Source organism: Nuphar pumila, chromosome 2, assembly GCF_984573655.1.
Source record: "Nuphar pumila chromosome 2, dmNupPumi1.hap1.1, whole genome shotgun sequence".
Taxonomy (NCBI): Eukaryota; Viridiplantae; Streptophyta; class Magnoliopsida; order Nymphaeales; family Nymphaeaceae; genus Nuphar; species Nuphar pumila.
Window position 1 is genome coordinate 93,495,114 of NC_143250.1, and position 17,516 is coordinate 93,512,629.

The following is a 17,516-nucleotide window of genomic DNA, read 5'->3' on the forward strand; positions in this document are numbered from 1 at the left end:
ACTATATAACAGTCTTATTTATTGACGTGTTTAGTGAAATTGAAATTTTATTTATTTGAACCTAGAGATATTTACATAATTTGTATATATAGTCTACAAGAATTGTTTATACAAAATTTGGTTGTACAATCTATAAAATTTGCTAGAAGTCGATGGACATCAAATTACTCCTGCAGGGGTCCCGTTGTTCATTGCCTTTTAGGTATTCTTGTCGGTTGAGTTTTTTTTCCTTCCACAATTAGAAACTCTGTCAATTTTCTGCATAGTTTTGTGCGGAATCCAGGCATATCAACCTGAAAAAAAATGTAATGTGGCACCAATATATACATTGAGTCCCCAATAACAGAGGGTAATAAAGAGCATACAGTGTCAAAATAACGTTCTCGACCATTGTATATTGCTTCAATATACTTCATTACAAATACACCATAATCGATGTCATTATTTTATAATGGAGCATCTTGTGCTAAGCGTAAGATCCACTCGACAACGTAAATTCTTGACCAACGTCGACTCCCAAAATGTCTTTGATGAATCCGCCCTGTGATTAATGCATGAGAAAGTAAATTCTTGACCACCTTACATGATACGATACCCTTATAAATGGAATCTTACGAAATGTGAAATGTCAAGTTGTAAACCACTATGTAAGTCCAATGAATTGTAACACCATATCTGTTTTTCATGTAAATCCATCACATATAAGACCCAATGCTTTTCAAAATGCCAGAGTATAGGAATCAATATCTGCAAATTGATCGTACAAATGGTGTTAGGACTGTTATGTTGTAACCTTGGACAAGAGGATTGTTTACTTACTTTTTCACTTAACCAAAAGTCTCTGCAATGATCATCGTTAACCCAGTATGGTAGTCCATCTTAAAATCCAATGGAGTATGGCAATCGACGGACGATACTTTGTTGAACGAAACAATGATAATAGCAATGTTAAAACACGAAGCAACAAGAGAAAATCAAAAAACAAAATAAACATAAAAGAAAACCGATATACCATGAAATAATGGCTGACGATGCGTCTAGTTTTGCTTGTTGCGTTGCTTTTAATATACTTGATGAAATTGGCTATAGTCTCTTTGCAACAAATATGAACTTGTTAACATACATACCCATGCCATACGTAAATATATAACTGATAGTGGTTTCATACGAACAAAATTATTGATAGTGTTCCCCTTAGCGAATTCGTTTTGCAGCTGATTGATGTTCTCTTGGAGTGATTTGCTGAGTTTTCACCCACCTTTTTTGGTGGATGTTCCACTAACATTAACAGAATATTCAATAAACGATATTGAAATTTCATTATACAATACACAACACAAATCACGTAAACGACATAAAAAAGACAAACTTTGAAGAAAATGGACATGATGTTTAGACAATATACGCCTGATTCGCCATCGTTGGTCGTATAGTTGTCGTCTTTTCGTTCCTCGTCTCCTTCATCGATATCGATACCCTATTTGCGATGAAGCAGTTTATATGTTTGATTCACGAACATGTCCTTTATAAAGGAACCATCGGTTTGTCTGTTCCTTGTTCATGATGCAGAGGATAATCACACCATCCAGTACTTGTGTGATGTGTCATTTATATATCAAGGAAACGTCGTTTCACAGACCACCAGTTTTCAAATAAATAATGTCAGTTACAAAAAAATGAGAGCCAATAAATTACATTGCGTAGTAATGAAATTAAAAAATGTCATTTCATCTTCCTTATACAAAACTAATCATAGCTATAGGACAAATCTGTCAAATCACGATAGCACGTCTTGCGTGGATTTGTTTTTCAACATCTTTTGCATCTTTTATATGTGATTGTGTAACTCACGATAGGAAAATTGTTAACTAGACAAAGCTCGTCAACACAATCGCAATCAGACAAATCGTAACAACGAAATCGATCTGCAACTATGACTTAAATCGGCATGAAATTGTAAATTGTGATAGGCTATATCGTTCACATAGACAAAGCTCGTTACCCTAAACCCTAAATCCAATTCCCTATACAAGAAATCCACAAACCTAAAACACAAAGCTCGTCAATCACGATATTATATATTGCTATCGTTTACAAAGATATATTGTTGTCTCGGTAGCTTCTTAAACCCTAAACCCTATACATAAAACCCTAAACCCTAAACCGTAAACCATAAATCGTAAACTGTAAACCGTAAACCCTAAACCTTACACCCTAAACCCTACACCCTACTAACTAAACCCTAAACACTAAACATTAAGCCCTAAACCCTAAACCGTAAACCCTAAACCTTACACCATAAACCCTAAGCCCTAAAACTTAAACCATAAACCATAAACCTTAAATCTTACACCCTAAACCGTACACCATAAACCCTATACCCTAAACACTAAACCCTAAACCCTAAACAGTAAGCCCTAAACCCTACTACCTAAATCCTAAATCCTAAACCCTAAACCCTAAACACTAAACACTAAGCCCTAAACCCTACCACATAAACCCTAAACCCTGCTACCTAAACCCTAAACCCTAAAACCTAATACCTAAACCATAACCCTAACCCTAACTGTAAAACCTAAACCCTAAAACCTGATCGATTATAGGATTTTCAATTACGAAGGGCATACACAACGATAATCGCGTTACGATTTTCATTTACGGAGGGTGGGCATTACAACGATTTCTTAACAGCACACAACGCTAATCATTTATACGATTTTCATTAACGAATGACGAACATTGGCCCGATTTGTTCACCGTACACATCGTTAATCTCTTTGGTTATTGTTTGTGCAAAATCGTTTCAGCATTTTATGAATGTGTGTGCAAATCTTTTCAAACATACATAAACGCTTGTTCAATTTAAATTTACGAAGGTCGATCATTACAACGATTTGTTTAGTGACATTTGTGTGCTACACTTATAGAATTTTATGTAACAGAAAACAACTTGTTCCCACTGTACACAACACAAATCGATTATAGGATTTTCAATTACGAAGGAAAAACATTACAAGGCTCTGTTCACTATAAACAACAGTAATCGCTTTACGATTTTCATTTATAGAGGGTGAGCATTACAACGATTTCTTAATAGTACACAACGCTAATCACTTATATGATTTTCATTAACGAATGGTGAACATTGCTCTGATTTATTCACCGTACACATCGCTAATCTCTTTGGTCATTGTTTGTGCAAATCATTTCAGTATTTTATGAATGTGTGTGAAAATCTTTTTAGACATATATAAATGCTTGTTCGATTTAAATTTACGAAGGCCGATCATTACAATGATTTGTTCAGTGACATTTGTGTGCTACACTTATAGAATTTCACGTAACAGAAAACAACTCATTCCCACTGTACATAACACAAATCAATTATAGGATTTTCAATTACGAAGGGTGAACATTATAAGGCTTTGTTCACTGTACACAACGGTAATCGCTTTACGATTTTCATTTACGGAGGGTGAGCATTACAACGATTTCTTAACAGTACACAACGCCAATCACTTATACGATTTTTATTAACGAATGCCGAACATTACCCTGATTTATCCACCGTACACATCGCTAATCTCTTTAGTCATTCTTTGTGTAAATCATTTCAGTTATTTATGAATGTGTGTGTAAATCTTTTCAGACATATATAAATGCATGGTATACTGAGGCATAATGCATTCTTCTTTTGGAAACTACAATAATGGCATGAAAGACTTCAGATTTCCCAAATTGCAAGTAGAGATACATGTACAGAGAGTAGTTGTCTATATATGTAAGAAATAAGGGTCCAACTTATTCACGTGTTTAGTAAAATTGAAATTTTATTTCAACCCAGAGAAATTTACATAATTTGTAAACACAGTTTTACGAAATTTGTATATACAGTCTACAAAATATGTTAGAATAGTCTTACAAAATTTGTATAAAACAATTGGTATACACAGTCTATGAAAGCTGTAAAAATCTTTGTACATCATATTAACCCTGTGCTCCGCCTGGGGGGGGGGGGTGGCTCGTTGTTCGTTGCCTTGTAAGTACTCTTCGTAGTTGATTTTTGTTCTCTTTTGTAATTACAAACTCAGTCAATTGTTGGCATAGTTCTGTGTGGAATCCAGGTATATTATCCTGCAACAAAAATGTAATGTGACACCAACATATAAATTGAGTCCCCAATAACAGAGGATAATAAAGAACATACAACATCGAAATCAGGTTCTCGTCTATTTCATATTGCTTCAATATACTTTATTATAAATATGCCACAATCGATGCCATTATTTTATAAAGGAGCATGGTCTGCACAGAGCAAGGTTTACTCGCCAATTTTAACACCCAAAACGTCTTTTAAGAATCCCTCATGTGGTTAATCTAGAGTAAAGTAAACTATAGGCCACCGTAAAAGATACAATACACTTATAGACAGAAACTTACCAAATGCATATTGTCACGTTGTACACCAGTGTGAAAGTCTATTGAGTTATAACACCATAGTTGTTTTTCCCGTATATCCATCACGTATAAGATCCAATGATCAGCAGTTCGCCAGAGTGTAGGAATCAATATCTGTGAATCGATATAATATCTTAGAAATCGATCGTATAAATCATGTTAGGACTATTATACCTCAACCTTGAACAAGAGCTTTGTTCACTTACTTTTTCACTTGACCAAAAGTCTCTGCAATGATCATCGTTACCCCAGTATAGTAGTTCATCTTGAAATCCAATGGAGTATGGCAATCAATGGGCGATACTCTATTGAATGAAACACTGATAATAGTAGTGTTGAAATATGAAGCAACAAGAGTAAAGCAAAAAACAAAATAAACATAAAAGAGAATCAATATACCATGAAATAAGGGTTAACGATGCGTGTAGTTTTGCTTGTTGTGTTGCTTTTAATATACCTGACAAAATCAGATATAGTCTGTTTGTAAAAAATATGAATGTGTTAACATATATACCCATGGCATACATAAATCTATAACTGATAGTGGTTTCATACGAACAAAATTATTGATAGTGTTCCCTTCTGCGAATTCATCCTGCAGCGGATTGATGTTCTCTTGGAGCTCTTTGCAGCATTTAAGCCCACCTTTATTTATGGATGTTCCACTGACATCAGTAGAATATTCAGTAAACGACATTGAAATTGTTCGCTTTAGACAAACTCCATAAAAGAGGCAAACGTTGAAGAAACTAGTCACGAGGTTTAGACAATATACGCCTGAATCGCCATTATTGGTCGTATAGTTGTGATCATCTTCATCGCCGCCATCGCTGGACGTGTAGCTGTCATCGTCTTCTTCCTTGACATCATTGGATGTGTACCTATCGTTGTCTCCTTCCTTGACATCGATACCCCCTTTGCGACAAAGCAGGTTATATGTTCGCTTCAAGAACATGTCATTTCTTTAGGAATCGTCGTTTCATCTGTTACTTAATCACGAAGCAAAGTGAAGCGACACCCTCCTGAACTTGTGCGACGTGTCATTTATATATAAAGAAAATGTCCTTTCACCTACAACCCATTTTCAAATACCACACACAAATTAATTGCATTGCATATTAATTAAATGAAAAACATCCTTTTATCTGCCTTTTACAAAACCAGTCAAAGTCGATAGGACGTATCAGGCAAACCACGATAGCATTATTTTACTTTATCTAGTCTTAACAATGTATCGATCTGTGTGATGGGTTTAGTTACTACAGTGACCCAACCCGACCCGTTGTTCAGGTCTAAACCCTAATCTATTTAGCCTCTCTTACTCTTTATTGTCTACGGCAACGTTGTTTCTTCTTCTTCTTTCTTCTACTCCGCCTTCTTCTTTTTCCTTGTAGTTTTCTTTCTTATTTGTTCTTTTGTGTTCCTTCTACATGTGCTTGATGGATGGTATTTGATGTTGATATTGTAGTTGTTTCATGCCATGCCACAAGATCTGTATTATCTTTGATGATGATTACAATGGTTATCTTCTGTTGATACATCGATATATTCATGACACATACAATTGTGACGTATTTGTCATGAAATATATCGAAGCTTACGCAGAATATAACAACCATAATCATCCTCAAATTTTGCCGCCATATCGAAGCAAGCACAAATATTCTGCAGGATAGACAGGTGGGTGTTGATGACCATCTATTTGATCTATTCCTACTGTCAGACCCTCAATCGTTCGCAAATCATACGTTTCAGTTGAAAAATATTTGACTAATCTTTGATATACTTCAAGACAAATATGCTAGTCATGTTGAATTGTATCTTCTTTGGCTGATGGAATCCATATCGTTATCTGCTGCCAATATACTTCATGGATAAAAATATTGCAAACAAATAAGGACCTCCATTGGTAGATAGATTTGTCTTCAATCGTTTGCAGTAACTAGCGAAGGCCACTGCGTAAACTGAAGGTGTTGATGCTGATGATGATGTCTCTTTCGAAGCACATAAATATTTGGACATGGGTTTATGATGGTGATAATGTCTATTTTCTTAATTCATGCAAAGATCATAACTTATGAATGCAAAGGATTATAACGATTTACAGTACTGGAAGTTAAATGCTAAAGCGCTAACAATTTATACTAAGGAATACAAAATCTTGCAATGATCATTACTTAAGAATGCAAACGATTACAACGATTTGCAGTATTGAAAGTTAAATGATAAAGCGATAATGATTTGTACTAAGGAATACAATATCTTGCTATGATTGTTACTGAAAACGAGTACGACGATTTACAATACTGAAAGTTAAATGCTAAATCGATAACGATTTGTACTAAGGAATACAAAATCCTGCAATGATCATTACTTAAGAATGCTAACGATTATAACAATTTACAGTACTAAAAGATAAATGCTAAAACGATAATGATTTGTACTATTGAAGACAAATTCCTGCAATGATCATTACTTAAGAATGCAAACGATTACAACGATTTACAGTACTAAACGATAAATGCTAAAGCGATAATGATTTGTAGTAACAAAGACAAAATCCTGCAATGATGATTACTTAAGAATGAGACATTGTTCAACGATTTATACTATTGAATGATAAATGTTGAATTGTTTGTAAACGATTTTAAACCATTTACCTCATTTGATTGCAAACCATCTAAAATAAACTTAGCATTATCATGTTTTACATTAATTGTAGCCCACCAGCTGATCTTTAGAAAACCACAAATCGCAGGGCCACACTAATGCCACAACACGACAATATGCTCCCACACCCAGGCCTACAAAAACAATATATTAGTAACACTATAACCTTCAACAATTTTTTCTTTCTACTTTTTGTTTTATGTCATTGTGTAATTCGCGATAAGACAAATCGTTGTACATCTATTGTATCTAAATCGCTATACCAGATATTGTCCCAGAGTGATATACATAATGATGTCTGTAACAGTGAAGTTAATTGTATTTGTTCTTAACTAAGTCTAAACATCGTATCGATTTGTTTATTTTTTCTTTTCTGTCATTTTTTAATGTCATTGGGTAAATCACGATGGAATGTATCATTCTCTAGGATAAAGGTCGTGAAGGAAAATTGCAATAGGATATTCAAATAGATTTGGTTCGATTAGTTAATGGGTTTAGGTGGGATGGTTGTACAGATCGTTATAGAACACCTTATATAAAAAACAAATCGCGATATCTTATATGCAACTGGTTGCAAGCCAATCGTGATCTCTTATAAAAAACAAATATGATCACTTTTATTTATGAAGGTCGAACCTTACAATGATCTGTTCAGTGGCACTTGTGTATTACACTTATTAAAAAAAAGAATTAAAGAATTAAAGAATGTCACATTACAAAAATTAATTATAGAATTAGAACAAAGAATTATACAATTACAATAAATAATTATTGGGTTAAAAAGAATCGCTATCATTTATTCAGTGGCACTTGACGAGTCTGATTGAGAATCAAGACATATAAATTGTTTCTTTCGTTTAATTGGTGGAGACTCTTTCCACGGTGGCCTCTTGGTTCCCTCGATCTTATTATAAACACTGGTCATCATCTCTACCAGTGACCACATTTGTCTCTCCAAATTGCTAACCTCCTTTCGTAAGTCCTTATTCTCCCTCTCCAACAACTCTAACCTTGTGCCAAAGACTACATCCTCTTTTCTTAGCTGTGTTCGCTCCTCATTGCATATTGTTACTAAGGTAATCGTTGTTGTAGTCGGAGGGAGACAAAGGACGTGTTGTATATGCTAGGATGCGACATGATGGGGGACAAGAGGAAGAAATGGGTTCTCAATATTCTCAATCTTCAGATTTTGATGCATGGGTTCTCAATATTTTTTAAAATAGTCGGGATCATATTGTCGTTCTTTATAATCATACGCTATGGCACGATCACCTCCTTTGTTTCAGCTATACAATTCTTCACTGTAGTGTTCATGCCAATTCACGTTCCTGGCCCCACCACTATTCATCGTTCTTATGAATTCCACAGGCTTCTTTGGAATAGACTGTCCCAAGTCAGATTGTAGGAGAACTCGACTGCCATGTTGCAACTCGGCTTCATAATTGCTAAATAACCAAATATTGCGGTGAGACAGTCTCGCACCCTCAACAAAAATCTCTTGGTCCTCGTCCTCCCTATCTCCATACGGTCTCTACATAACCTGTAAATTAAAGATTATGGTTTCGGTATAGACAATTATTTATGCTAATGAATGCTAAATATTAAAATTATTTATAACAATGAGTGCTAAATATATTACAACGATTGTTACTAAGAATGCAAACGATTACAATGATTTATAGTACTGAAAGATAAATGCTAAAGCGATAACAATTTGTAGTAACGAAGACAAAATCGTGCAGCGATGATTACTTAGTAATGCTAAACATTTCAATGATTTATACTATTGAATGATAAATGCTGAAACAATTATAAACGATTTTAAACCATTTACCTCATTTAGTTGCAGACCATTTAAAATGAAATTAGCATGATCCTCCTTGACATTTATTCCAGCCCACCGACCGATTTTTAGAAAACCACAAATCATAGGGCCACATTGAGGATGCAATGAGATAATATGCTCTCATGCCCAGGCCTACAAAAACAATATATTAGTAAAATTACAACTTTCAACAAGCTTAGTCTACAAGTACTAAATATGTAATAAACAAATACCTGAACAAATGGCCAAAACCCTCCGATGGTTTTCGTACCCTTACTCACACGGTAAAGTTGACTGTACAAGTGTGTGAGCATAGTATTACCCCATGCATAGTTGTCGACTTCATCTAAGTCTTCCAGGAACTGCAGCCACAAGTAACTTATTCTCGAACCAAAACAATCAAAAATAAAGTAATACCAAAAAAATAAAGAAGAAAGTTGTGCAACTCTTGGTCAGCTCTTTCAGATGCATATATAGCAGACCGACCTTCTCATTTATTACAGAAATAAGAAAATTTCATCGATGTGGAATTGCCTCCACCAAAAATATAATGACTCCAGTCGTCCATCGACATTCCTAGAAAGGCCGTACACTTTTTCCTGGCGTTATAGTTTGAATCCCGTAATAGGACAACACTTTTATGGCACTTAAGGCCAGTAATCCGTGCTACATCTTCTAGGGTCATTGTGATCTCAAAAGAATCAAATTGGAATGTGTTCGTCTAATGATTTCACTTATTTACCAGGTGGGTCATGAAATTCCAACATGTTTTAAAAAAATGTTGGTCCATAAGGCCGCCGAAGTGCATATTTCATATTCGATCTTTCTAATATTCACTCAGTTGTCCATACTATGACAGAACTACAGGCCACTGATACCGACCTTCGAGTTTTTCACCTCGTGCTCTACTTCTCTTCTGCCCTCCCTGTAACACAAAATAGTATATTATTCGTATCAATTATAAATTAGTCTCATTTGTACTTCTACACGTAGCTGTACACAGTAATTGTTATACATAGTAATCGCTATCACAGTAATCGCTATATATAATAATACTTATCATAGTAATCGCTATACATAATAATACATATCACATTAATCGCTATACATAGTAATCACTATCATAGTAATACATATCACAGTAAATCATGACAGACTAGATCAATTTACGTACCTTGGTCAGAATTTTCTCCACTTCATCCCCTCCCTCCATCCTCGACTTTTCTTGTTGCTTCGCCGCCTCCTGCTGCTTTTCTACTTCTTCCTTCCTTCGCTTCTTCGCCTCCCTACTCTGCTTTTCAATTTATTCCTTCCTTTTCATTTCCTTCTCTTTCTCCTCCTGCTTTTTTCTTTCCCTTAACTTCTCTTCCTCCTCCTGCTTTTTCCTTTCCTTTTCCTTCTCTTCTTCCTCTTGCTTTTTCGTTTTCCTTTCCTTCTCTTCCTCCTGCTTTTTCCTTTTCCTTTCATTCTCTTTATCCTCTTGCTTCTTCCTTTCTCTTTTCTTGTCTTCCTCGTCCTCCTTTGCCTTTTCTTCTCTTCCTCGTCCTCCTTCTCCTAACGTTGCCTTTCGTTCTTTTCCTCATCCTGATGCTTCTTTCTTTGCTTTTTTAATTCCATCTTCATCATTTGACTTTCCTTCTCTTCCTCCTTATTCTTCTTCAATTGTTTTTCCCTCTCCTCCTTATTCTTTTTTTGCTTTTCCCTCTCCTCTGCCTCCTTCATTTGCCCTATCCTCTTTCGTTATGCTAAATACTCCTGGATCATCTTTTGTCTTTTCTTCTCTTCCTCCTCCTCCTTATTCTTCAATTGTCTTTTCCTCTTCTTTGTCTTTCTCTCTCCTTTGCCTTCTTTCTTTGCCTTTGCTTTTCATTATCCTCCTTCTTCCTTTGCTTTTGCTTTTTTTCGTCATCCTTCTTCTTCATCTTTAGTTCTTCCTCATTCTTCCTTTGGTCTTCAGTTTCAATATCTAATGGATAATCCTCCGCATAATACAATTTCAATGCTTTGTCCCTGTCTTTATCATTCTCAATCTTCATTATATTTTGGTATCTTTCATAAGGCTCATTTAGATGGGACTGACAGATAACTTCTCTAATATTCATCCCATAGAACGGATGGGGATTTCTTGTCTGACGAGCTTTAGACATTGCTAACCTGCACAACACATAAATATAATTGCATCATTATATGTTACAACCGCTTCCCCAAGTATATAATAATATTAATTATCTCATTCGTTAAACAATCACCAACAATACAAATCATCACAATATTTGGCTTATGTAAACATCATTATAAGATTTAGTAAACTTAAGTACAAATTAAGGTAACTTCATAAATACACATCACTACTGCTTTAAAGGTATAAATCGTTGTTGCTTCAAACTTACAAATCGTTGTATAAATCGCAACCTTCATAAGTACATATTGTTGTAACGTTTGGCTTCATACGTAAACATTATTGTACGATTAATCAAACTCAAGTATAAATCATGGTAATTTCATTAAATCATTACTACTTCAAACATATAAATCGTCGTTGCATCGAAAGTACAAATCGCTGCCGATTTAAATGTATAAATCGTTCATGCTTTAAATGTACAAATCATTGTAGACATTTAGCCTTCATAAATACACATCGTTGAAATGTTTGGCCTTCATAAGAACAAATCGTGCTAACTATTTTTTGACGACCAGAAGGTGGATAAGTACAAATCGATTTGTTTGAGTATGAAAATATGTGTTATTTAGCATGAATAGTAAAACCAGTTGTAAGATTTAGCATTCATATTTACAAATCGATATGTTTGCATAACGAAACCTTGGTAATTCGACAATGGAGGAGAAACACTCGGAAGGTAGACACAGCAGATGGTGGCAACGATGCTCCCACTGCGCAGACGACGACAAAGGATGCTCCGATGGTAGTAGACGACGGCAAAGGATACTCCGGCGGAAGCAGACAACTGCAAAAGGTGCTTCAGTGGCAGCAGATGACGTTAAAGGATGCTCCAACAACAGTAGACGATGACAAAGGAGGGTTCGGTGGCAGCAGACGATGGCAAAGGAGGGTTTAATAGCAGGAGACGATGGCAAAGTTTGCATCGTCAAAGGGAGCTTCTGTTACAACAGATGGTGCAAAAGTTTACTGATTAAGGCGAAAAATGAACATTTGGACTTTAAAGAGTTAACATCATTCTCGAACCAGCGTTTCACTTTTCATGATGGAGGATCTCCAACCGTCGTTTCCCTTTTTTTGAATGGAGGACATTTTTGTCATCTTCCTGAACCGTCGTTTCATGGCAAGAATGACAAGAAAGGGTACTTATGTCTTTGCAATCGCACCGGATTACGATGCTAAATGATGCTGACACACACGGGGATACGAGTCCCGATCGCTTATATATGTGGCGCTCATTGGGACCCCGAATATGCACTGTGGCTAACGACCGTCTTGGGGGAGGGGGGGGGACATATAACCTGCTTCATAGTTAAGATGGTTCCACGAAAGAATCCAACAAATACATATGGCCCAATTTTTTTTTCTTTTATAATCAAGAATATCACCTCACTCACTCATGAGCTCATCGATGCAAAAGCTCCAGTCCCTGTTCCGCAAGAAAGAGTACACTCATCTTCAGCCTCATGGCAAGGAACACACCCCTTGATTTCTAGCTCATGATATCCCTCAAGTTAGGTGTAGGGTTGTCAACAAGTTGGATATCTGTTCCATCAACATGTACCTATACTTGTCCAAATAACTAGTTGTACGGTTCAGGTTTTGTATGGTCAAGAAAACGAAATCTCACTCATATTTGTAATTTAAGGAGATTATTCCCAGCGAAAATACATATAAAATACTCTATTAAAGTTGTGTCAGGATACAAAAATCATAACCCAAACCCGACTTGAATATTACTCAAATTAGGATCAGGTCAGGTCAGGTCAGGTCAGGTCGGATACTGATCATTGACAGCCCTAGTTAAGTGATATTCATGAGTCGTCCCTACCAGATGAGCAAAACCCTTGTCCGTGCCCTTTCATAATCATTTGAACCCTCCATTGGATAGACAAACTGAGATCAAGATTCTTTTATCCTCCCTTAAGGAACCCAAAGGCATGGCTCATACTGTCTTTTTTTTTTATGACGAGGAACCCTTGCCGAAGGGTAGAAAAAAACCGGGTGGAGCCTCACGACCACCACTACAAGAAAAATGCTAATTAGCGACGGATAGTAGCAACGGTATTTTTCTGTCGCCAATTAGCGACGGCTTAGCGACCGTCACTAATCCGTCGCTACGTTTCGTGATATTCACAGATGTAGCGATGGAAAATGGTCCGTCGCTAAGTCGTCGCTACGTAGCGACGGCTTAGCGACAGATAAGTTTTGTCGCAACAACATGCTGCGGTTAGCGACGGATGGGGCGACGGTATTTTTTCGTCGCTACTTAGCGACGCCGTGAGCGACAAACATATTCTGTCGCTAAGAAGTTGTATATATTTACGTCGGCTTAGCGACGAAATAATTCCGTCGCCAATCCGTCGCTACTTTTCGCATAAATCTGATCAGAACCCTTTTCTCTCTTTTCCTGTTTCCTCTCTCCCGCCCTCCCTACGCAGCCCGACGCCTTCCTCCGCCGCCCGCCGCCCCGTCGCCTGCCGCCCCGCGTTCCGCCCGAGCCGTCGCCCCGCCGACCGACCATCGCCTCGTCGAAGACAGGTTTGCCCGCCCTACGCGTTTCAAGCAGGGGATAAACCCCCTGCCTTTTCGGCATGGTGGGTTGACCCCCTACCGGAAAGCCAGGGGGTTTAACCCCCTGCCGTGCTTTCCGACATGGGGGGTTGACCCCCTACCGTGCTTTCCGGCATGGGGGGTTGACCCCCTGCCGGAAAGGCAGGGGGTTAAACCCCCTGTCGTGCCGGAAAGGCAGGGGGGTCGACCCCCTGCCGTGCCGTAAAGGGATGACGGCACGGCAGGGGGTTTAACCCCCTGCGTTTCCGGCAGGAGGGGTTGACCCCCTGCCGGAAACGCAGGTGGTTTAACCCCCTGCGGGAAAGGCAGGGGGTTTAACCCCCTGCCGTGCTTTCCGGCATGAGGGGTTGACCCCCTGCCGTGCAAGAAAGGCAGGGGGTCGACCCCCTGCCGTGCCGTAAAGGGATGACGGCACGGCAGGGGGTTTAAACCCCCCTGCGGGAAAGGCAGGGGGTTTAACCCCCTGTCGTGCTTTTCGGCATGGGGGGTTGACCCCCTGCCGTGCCAGAAAGGCAGGGGGGTCGACCCCCTGCCGTGCCGTAAAGGGATGACGGCACGGCAGGGGGTTTAAACCCCCTGCCTTTCTCGCAGGGGGTCGACCCCCCATGCCGGAAAGGCAGGGGGTTTAACCCCCTGCCTTTACGGCATGGCAGGGGGTTTAACCCCCTGCGTTTCCAGCAGGGGTTAAACCCCCTGCCGTAAAGGCTGGGGTTTAACCCTCTGTCGTGCCAGAAACGGAGGGGTTTAACCCTTGCATTTCCGGCATGGGGGTCGACCCTTTGCCTTTCCGGCAGAGGGTTAACCCCTTGCCGGAACAGACAGGGGGTCAACCCCCTGCCTTTCCGGCAGGTCGACCCCGGTAGGGGGTCGACTCACTGGCGGAAAGGCTGGGGGTCAGTTAACCCCCTATGTTCCGTAAGGGGGTCGACCCTCTACCGGAACAGCAAGGGAGTCGACCCCTTGCCGGAACAGCTTCCTTTTTTTTGTGGCGACTTTTTTTTAAAACTGCATTTTTTTTGCAGATTTTTCAATGAAACCAACTCGTGCTCAGCCACCTGTGGTAAGTAAATGACAAAAACAATGCAAATCGGGTAAATACCCGTGGTGAGTAAGTGATGCAAGCGTATCACATGTTATTTAATTTATTAGATGTAATACTTTATTGTTCACACACTCACTTAGTTGTTGATATTTAGGGTTGCTTTGTTGGAGTTCGGAGATCATGCTGAGCATGATTTTAATGTATGAATATGGAAGTGTTCTTATTTTTGGAGTACGGAGTCCATGCTAAGCATGGTAGTAGTTAGTGAGATATTGAAGTGTGTTTGCTGCAGGTACATGTTTTCCATTTGTTTGGTATGAATGATTATGATGTATTGCAATGTTTGATGTAATTGTATCCATGCTTGCATGTAGTTACTTTCAATTTGATTTTGACTTCCATGTGAAATTTTATAATAAAAGCATGCTTCAAATGATTGTATCGTGTCATTAATAGTTTGCACATGAAAATATTAAGTTATCAATGCATGCATCAAAATTCTTGTTATTGTTTGACATAGTATATTGCATGATAAATTTGATATTTTCTTCATCGTAGCATTCTGATCGTTTTTTTTTTAATTCGTTAGGATACTATTCGTAACATCATACGACAGAATGACTGCAAACCATGAATGGATGTACCGTAGAATAGTGGACAATGAGTTATCGCATGAATATATGGATGGTGTTGACAGTTTTATTGAATTTGCAACGGCAAGTATCAGTACAGTGGATCCTACAGGTCAGATTAGGTGTCCCTGCAAGATTTGTAAGAATAATCGATTTGTAGAACCTCATAGCGTTAGACATCACCTATACAGGAAGGGTTTTGTGAGTGATTATCAGAACTGGATGTTTCATGGAGAAGAATTTAGAAATGATTTTGATGCACGGGTGAATGTGGTGCACGATAATCCATATACGGATTTGATATTTGATGCCGCAGGAACAAAACTGGGTTCTGCTATGAGTTCTAGTGATGTAAGAACTGCCGTAGATGAAGAATCACTAAACGATGCAGCTAGTAGATTTTATGATTTACTTAGAGATACTGATGAGCCACTTTGGAACGGTTGCGAGAGTCACACTATCTTGTCTGCAGTTCTTCAACTAATGAATTTGAAGTCCGAGTATAATTTGACTCAATCATGTTTTGACCGTTTGTGCATGATTGTGAAGAGTATGTTGCCCAAAGATAAGAAATTGCCACAAAATTTCTATCGTGTGAAAGTTATGGTCAACGCTCTAGATATGGGTTACAAAAAGATTAATGCTTGTCCAAATCACTGCATATTGTATTTCAAGGATCAGGAAAACGACATATCATGCCCGTCATGTGAGCATCCTCGGTTCAAGCCAAAGACAAGAGGCAATGGTAGCACGAGATCAAAAAAAGTTTCATACAAGTCGCTCCGCTACTTTCCTATCACTCCTAGATTGCAGCAATTGTATATGTCTTCAAGGACAGCTAAACACATGAGATGGCATGCAAATAAAGTTGGACACGATGAAAACAAGATCACGCATCCTGTTGACGCTGAAGCTTGGAAGCACTTTGATCGTACTCATCAGAACTTCGCAATGGAAGTGCGAAATGTGAGACTCGGTCTATGTACAGATGGATTTAATCCATTTTGGGGTAGATCAACTACATACTCATGCTGGCTAGTATTTGTAACTCCATATAACCTTCCACCAAGCTTGTGTATGAAACATCCAAATCTTTTCTTGTCTCTGTTGATCCCTGGTCCGACCTCACCTGGCCAAAATCTTGATGTATATCTAAGGCCATTGATTGATGAACTAAAAGTACTGTGGGATGACGGTGTTACCACGTATGATGCCCACAAAAAACAAAATTTCAACATGAAGGTCGTTGTTCTATGGACAATCAGTGACTTTCCTGCATATGATATGTTATCTGGTTAGAGCACACATGGGAGGTTGGCTTGTCCGTACTGCATGGGGGATTCCAAAGCTTTTAGATTGAGGCATGGAAGGAAGCCTTGCTGGTTTGAGTGCCATCGTTGATTTCTACCTAGCGATCATCTGTTCCAACGTCAAAAGAATGCATTTAAAGCAGGCACAACTAAAACGGAAGGTTCATCCTCAAGATTGTTCGGCATAGAGATTCTAAGAAGATTGCGATACTTTCCAGATGTATTAACAGATATACATCACGACAGGGGGTCTACCCCCTGCCTTTCCGGCACGGCAGGGGGTCAACTCCCCATGTCGGAAAGCACGGCAGGGGGTTAAACCACCTGCGTTTCCGGCAGGGGGTCGACCCCCCCTGCCGTGCCGTCATCCCTTTACGACACGGCAGGGGGTCGACCCCCCTGCCTTTCCGGCACGGCGGGGGGTTTAACCCCCTGCCTTTCCGGTAGGGGGTCAACCCCCCATGCCGGAAAGCACGGCAGGGGGTCAACCATCCATGCCGGAAAGCACGGCAGGGGGTCAACCTCCCATGCCGGAAAGCACGAGAGGGGGTTAAACCCCCTGCCTTTCCGGCAGGGGGTCAACCCCCCATGCCGGAAAGCATGGCAGGGGGTCGACCCCCCATGCCGGAAAGGCAGGGGGTTTATCCTCTGCTTGAAACGCGTAGGGCGGGCGAACCTGTCTCCGGCGAGGCGACGGTCGGTCGGCGGGGCGACGGCTCGGGCGGAACGCGGAGCGGCAGGCGACGGGGCGGCGGAGGAAGGCGTCGGGCTGCGTGGGGAGGGCGGGAGAGAGGAAACAGGAAAAGAGGGAAAAGGGTTCTGATCA